At 44.0% G+C, this 7,136-nt stretch overlaps 1 pseudogene; it reads right to left on the minus strand.

Moving 5' to 3' along the window:
- Positions 1 to 1,439: 1,439 nt before the first annotated feature.
- LOC119357850 overlaps positions 1,440 to 7,136 on the minus strand; it is a 95,940-nt pseudogene continuing 90,243 nt past the window's right edge.

Below are 7,136 nucleotides of genomic sequence, written 5' to 3' on the forward strand. Positions count from 1 at the left end.
GCGACGTGTTGATCTTCCGAGGCCGGGCATGACCCAGGAAAGTGTGTCCGGCCAAATGGGATCAAGCGTGTTGGGTTATGTGGTGCACCCCTGCAGGGAAGTTAATCTATTCGAATAGCCGTGATCTTCGGTAACAGGACGACTTGGAGTTGTACCTTGACCTTATGACAACTATAACCGGATACTTCATAAAACACACCCTTCCAAATGCCAGATACAACCGGTGGTCGCTCTCCCTCAGGGATACGAGGAGAGGATCGCCGGGTAGGATTATGCTATGCGATGCGACTGGAGATGCACATGGAGATGCTACCTGGATATGCTACTTGGAGATGCTACTTGGAGGACTTCAATCTACTCTCTTCTACATGCTGCAAGACGGAGGCTGCCAGAAGCGTAGTCTTCGACAGGATTAGCTATCCCCCTCTTATTCTGGCATTCTGCAGTTCAGTCCACTGATATGGCCTCCTTACACATATACCCATGCATATGTAGTGTAGTTCCTTGCTTGCGAGTACTTTGGATGAGTACTCACGGTTGCTTTCTCCCCCCTTTTTCCCCTTTTCCTTTCTTTCTGGTTGTCGCAACCAGATGCTGGAGCCCTGGAGCCAGACGCCACCGTCGACGACGACCCCTACTACACCGGAGGTGCCCCTACTACGTGCAGCCCGCTGACGACGACCTGGAGTAGTTTAGGAGGATCCCAGGCAGGAGGCCTGCGCCTCTTTCGATCTGTATCCCAGTTTGTGCTAGCCTTCTTAAGGCAAACTTGTTTAACTTATGTCTGTACTCAGATATTGTTGCTTCCGCTGACTCGTCTATGATCGAGTACTTGTATTCGAGCCCTCGAGGCCCCTGGCTTGTATTATGATGCTTGTATGACTTATTTATGTTTAGAGTTGTGTTGTGATATCTTCCCGTGAGTCCCTGATCTTGATCGTACACATTTGCGTGCATGATTAGTGTACGATTAAATCGGGGGCGTCACAATGACGAACAAAGCGCTGCATGATAAATTTCAGCAAATGATGAGTGGACAGGTGCAAGATGTGCTAAACAGATTTGAAGAGGCCATGAAGAAGATAGATGGCATGGGAAGACGTTCGAAACAAAGCTCGATAACAAGTTTAATGAATTGCTTGCGCGCCTTCCACCACCACCACCAGCTGCACCTAACGCACCTCTACAACAACAACAACAACAACAACAACAACAACAACAACAACATCGCCTTCCAAATCAAGTGGGACAGGCACTACGCATTCCCCTTGAGCCTGGTCAAAATTCTGGTGCCGCTGTTGATGCTTCTGTAGCTCTTGCTGCTACTGCAGAGGTGGAGGACCATTACGAGGATGAAGTTGATCAAAATCAGAACTACGTGCAACCACTAGCACCACCGCCACCAGGTCGTCCTCAGGTACGTGATCATGACCATCTCCCTAAACTGAAATTGAACATTTCACCATTCGAGGGTAGATATGTTCCTGATATATATCTTACTTGGGAGTTAGAAACTGAATAACGATTTACATGTTTACAATATCCTGAGGAGAGACGTGTTCCTGCTGCTGTTTATGCTTTCACTAGCTTTGCATTTGTTTGGTGGTCTGAACATTGTAGATTATATCCTATTCCAGCTACTTGGGCTGCTTTGAAAACTGCTATGCGTACTCGTTGGGTTCCACCATATTATCAACATGAATTACTTCAAAAATTGCAGCGCTTAAGACAAGAAAAAAAATTCTGTAGAAGAATATTATCAGGAATTACAAACTGGCATGATTAAATGTGGTATTGTTGAGGAGAATGAAGTTATGCTTGCATGTTTTATGGGTGGATTAAATAGACAGATTCAGACCATTCTAGAGTATAAGGAGTATACTAATATCACGCATTTATTTCATCTTGCTTGTAAAGTTGAACGTGAAGTGCAGGATCGACATGCATTGGCGTGAACTAACTTTTCTGCAGGTCGATCTTCATCATGGACACCACGTGCATCCTCTATTTCCACTGCACCAGCACCTCCATCAGGTGCCACCTCCAGCCGTGATACAAGAAATCAAGCACAACCACCACTATCTGCCAAGAGCACACCTACTGGGCCTGCACAGAGTTCTTCTTCCATGGCATCAACAGGGCACACAAGTGATATTATTTGTCATCGTTGTAAGGAAAGAGGACATTTTTTGAGAGAATGCAAATCTCAGCGTGTGATGATTGTTACTGAGGATGGTGGCTATGAGTCCGCTAGTGACTATGATGAGGAGACTTTGGCTCTTATTACACATGAAGAATACGATGGAGAGGATTCCGATCATGAGACGCAATACATGGCTGCTGAAGATGCTGACAGATATGAATGTTTAGTTGTTCAGCGTGTTTTGAGTGTGCAGGTTACGCAAGCTGAGCAAAATCAGAAGCATAATTTGTTCCATACAAAGGGAGTCGTGAAGGAACGTTCTGTTCGCGTCATCATAGATGGAGGGATCTGCAATAACTTGGCTAGCATGGAGATGGTGGAGAAGCTATCTCTCACCACAAGACCACATCCACATCCTTACTACATCCAATGGTTCAACAACAGCAGCAAGGTTAAGGTAACACGTATTGTTCGTGTGCATTTTAGTATCTCCACATATGTTAATTATGTTGATTGTGATGTGGTACCTATGCAAGCATGTTCCTTATTACTTGGTAGTCCATGGCAATTTGATAAAAATTCTGTACACCATGGTAGAAACAATAAGTATACTCTTGTTCATAAGGATAAAAATATTACTTTGCTTCCTATGACTCTTGATTCCATTTTGAAAGATTATATTAATAGAGCTAATAAAGCAAAACAGGAGAAAAATAAGAGTGAAAATTAGATTATGGCAAAAGAATTTGAGCAACAAATGAAGCCTAATAATAAACCATCTAGTGTTGTTTTTAAAATTAAATTGAAAAGTGCATGCTTACTTACCACCAAATCTGATATTGATGATCTAGATTTTAGCAAATCTGTTTGCTATGCTTTTGTGTGCAAAGAGACATTATTTTCATTCGAGGACATGCCTTCCTCTTTGCCTCCTGCTGTCACTAACATTTTGCAGGAGTTCGCTGATGTCTTTCCACAAGACGTGCCACCGGGATTACCACCTATTAGAGGGATTGAGCATCAAATTGACTTAATTCTCAGTGCATCATTACCCAACCGTGCACCATACCATACCAATCCAGAGGAGACGAAGGAGATTATGCGTCAAGTACAAGAACTTCTCGACAAAGGTTATATACACGAATCCCTTAGTCCCTGTGCTGTTCCTATCATTTTAGTGCCGAAAAAGGATGGTACGTCGCGTATGTGCGTTAATTGTAGAGACATTAATAATATTACTATTCGTTATCGTCATCCTATTCCTAGTCTAGATGATATGCTTGATGAATTGAGTGGCTCTACAATATTCTCCAAAGTTGATTTGCGTAGTGGATACCATCAAATTCGTATGAAATTGGAAGATGAATGAAAAACAACATTTAAAACTAAGTTTGGATTATATGAGTGATTAGTCATGCCTTTTGGGTTAATTAATGCACCTAGTACTTTCATGAGATTAATGAACGAAGTTTAAGGTGCTTTGATTGGACGATTTGTGGTAGTTTACTTTGATGACATATTGATTTATAGCAAATCTTTGGAGGAACATTTGGAACATTTACGTGCTGTTTTTATTGCTCTACGTGATGCGCGTTTATTTGGTAACCTTTGCTCTACATGATGCGCGTTTATTTGGTAACCTTGGAAAGTGCACCTTTTGCACCGACCGACTATCTTTTCTTGGCTATGTTGTTACTCCACAGGGAATTGAAGTTGATAAAGCCAAGATTGAAGCTATTGAGAGTTGGCCGCAGCCCAAAACGGTCACACAAGTGAGGAGTTTCCTTGACCTCACTGGATTCTATAGGCGTTTTGTGAGAGATTTCAGCACCATTGCTGCATTTCTCAACAAGCTTACAAAGAAGGATGTGCCTTTTGTTTGAGGTACCGCACAGGAAGAAGCCTTCACGGTATTGAAAGATAAATTGACACATGCTCCTTTACTCCAACTTTCTGATTTTAATAAGACTTTTGAGCTTGAATGTGATGCTAGTGAAATTGGATTAAGAGATGTGTTATTACAAAATGGCCAACCTGTTGCATATTTTTCTGAAAAATTGAGTGAGCCTAGTCTGAAGCCCAACTCGTGCGCTGCACTAGCCAATGAGTCCAATGTAGGTTCAGTTTTAGAGACCTGAACTGCAGACGTAGCAGGACGCTCCCCGGTGGCATGCACCGCGACGGTGAGGGTTCAATCCTTTGTCTTGGATGGACAACAGGCTCATCCACCTGCGCCTCCCACCTCATCACCCCCAAAGCTTGTGACCCGAGGCAGCTAATGTTGCTGCGGGGGGCACGCGTGGAGGTCAAATGGTAAGGCAACGCACGCAGCCAACAGCCTGAGCTCGCCGGACAGGCTGCTACTCGTTCAACAAGCTTGTGGTGCTCAATGAGAATGGCAGAAGCGGAGAGATTACTCAGTCACTCGTGTTCCTCCAAGGTTCGCTGGAGCTCATCTATATTGTTCACTCAGAAATCTATTTGTCATTGATGCCATGCATGTGTATAACTGTATATCATATTAAATGTTGATCTAAGCCTAATTCAAAGCATATGAAAAAGGTAGGCGTGTCAAATAAATTTCTCCTAGAGGATTAATAACAACTCTTGAATAAGCGGGTGTGGCATATGATGACATATGAGACATGAGGCTCATTGCTGTTATACAACGCTCAACTTGCCATTATAATGTGTAAATCCAATCAGTTCTCTGTGTAAAATAATTAATTTGGTACCAAGAGAGTTGAGGTGTGTGTAAAATCATAATATAGTTTGTACCATATCTGGCGAAGCAGCATAACTAAGTTAGCTGTGATGGGAGGAAATAAACTAATAATTGTCAATGTTATTACTGACCAAGTTGCCCTTCATGTAAGTCTTTAAAACACTCAATATTTGGGTGTAAAAATATTGCATTAATATTATTTTGTTGCCCGTAGCAAAGCACAGGCATTTAGCTAGTGAACATCTTAATCGTGTTGCACTTGAGAGGGGCCATCCTGTGCCAAATAGCATCAGCCACGCGTTGCATTCGCGAAATACATATTGTAAACAGATTTGGTTGAGAACGACCCATTATTTTCCTGGGAAATACAATGCAGTCGCATCTTCAAAGGTTGAGGGGAGGGACAACATAGAATTACCTCAAAAATGACAGATTGGGTTTCCTTGTCTTCAACAATCAGTTCAAATGTTTCATTCCATTCAGGATTTAGGTTGTCATCTATGACTTTTGTTTTGACCTTGAACATGGGACGCACATACAGGGTCACGTAGGGATCAGATTTACCAATCAACTCCTTATTCTTCAGAGATGTTGCTTTTACTACAGTAACAGAAAGTTTTCCCTCAGGTTTAAGCTCCAGCTCACTGCAGAGAAAGTAAGTACAACAGTGGAAAATCAAAGAGTTAAAACTCAGTAAATGCCAACAGGATCTTAGACGTATACAAGGAAAGCTTCAAAAGAAATATGCGCAAAGGAGAACAATCAGAAATCCTTATAAGCTAGTCAAAGAAATCGAACCAAGAAATTATGTACTTGTGTCGGAATGTGTGTGCATAAAATGTTTTGCCGTATGAAATACATGTTGGATTGTGCAAAGAATATCTAGAGATGAAGAACAGCAAAGGCATTTCTGGGCACCAGGCAGCCCAGGTCATGGCTCGGGACGTAGAAACAATTCCTTGCCTATATTTTAGATGATACCACGTTTGGCCCTGGGCGCAGCCCATTACCTTGCCTTCTGGCTGGGCCTTCAGCAGTCAGTCCGGGGTGTCCACAATTCCTGGCTACGCCGTTGAAGAACAGTACTTAGTGTCTATTACAGGGGGGTGCATTTGAATGAGAACGCTAGATGAAATGATGCTCCGAAATAAAAATTTTAAGAACTTCATGGCTGTTGCCCAATCAAACTTACTGGATGGTAGCATGCTGATATATGGCCACACACACTGGATCGACTGGATAACAAAACTCTTGAGCACATCGGCCATAGTTGCCAACTGTTGAATCGGGACAGAGATGGCGGCTTGCACGCCCGTCACCACTTTGGCAATGGCGTCCTGCTTGAGATGGATAGCATGGACATCCTTGCGCAGATCCTCCATGTCACCTTTAAGTTCTGTCGTGTCTTCTCGATTTTGCAACACATCGCCGTTCATAGCAAGAAAATTAGGTATGTCACCTTCATCCACGCACATCTTCGCGCGCCCCATCCTGATCCCGGAGTGTCAGAGGAATTTTACAACCGGTTGCAGAAACCCGATCTGAAGCTCTGGACCCTTCGGGCACCGATGAATCTCGCCGTCACTGTGCAACACCACCCGCTGTAGGACCAGGGATTTTAGCACTGAAATGATGTGTTCCGGCAACCAGTCCTGCACCACGAGCTGTTGCTGAATGGGTCTACCGCCACCAGCGCCGCCAACACCACCGCAAGAGATGGTGTGGAGGGTGGGAAATTACTTGCCTCACGCAGAACACTACGCCACCGAGGAGCCACCAGGCTCATGATACCAATTGTCACGCGCCATAACTAGATCGAGGTCGACTTGGGGGAAAGCTAGGGTTCGTAACTTGAGCACGAGAGTATAAGCATCAAATGTTATATGCTATATTAGCTGTAAAGTGTTTGGTAGAAAGAATTCTCAGAAATGGCATACGGTTACAAAGGAGAGGGCTGGCTTAAGAAGCTCAGCTGGCAAGGGAGGAAAGTAAATAGTGACGACAAGGTGAAACGATACAGTAAAGGTAAATAACGATTCGGTAGATGCGAGCAGGGCGAGCCATCGGATCTTATCGCGTTCTTCAATCCTAGCCGTCCACTTGCTGAAGATTAGAACACCCAAAACTGAATGTCTTGCAGCCTGACACCCTCCGCCCCCCTTCAACTGTGAGGCTTAACCCGGAAGTTGCCTCTGGAGGCGGCAAGGAGAGGAGATGAGGAGGGGGCGGCGGCTGCCATCTAGGGTTTGCCCCCCAGCCCCAGGTCAC

The sequence above is a fragment of the Triticum dicoccoides genome, chromosome 2A (genome assembly GCF_002162155.2).
Source record: "Triticum dicoccoides isolate Atlit2015 ecotype Zavitan chromosome 2A, WEW_v2.0, whole genome shotgun sequence".
In the NCBI taxonomy this organism is placed as follows: Eukaryota; Viridiplantae; Streptophyta; class Magnoliopsida; order Poales; family Poaceae; genus Triticum; species Triticum dicoccoides.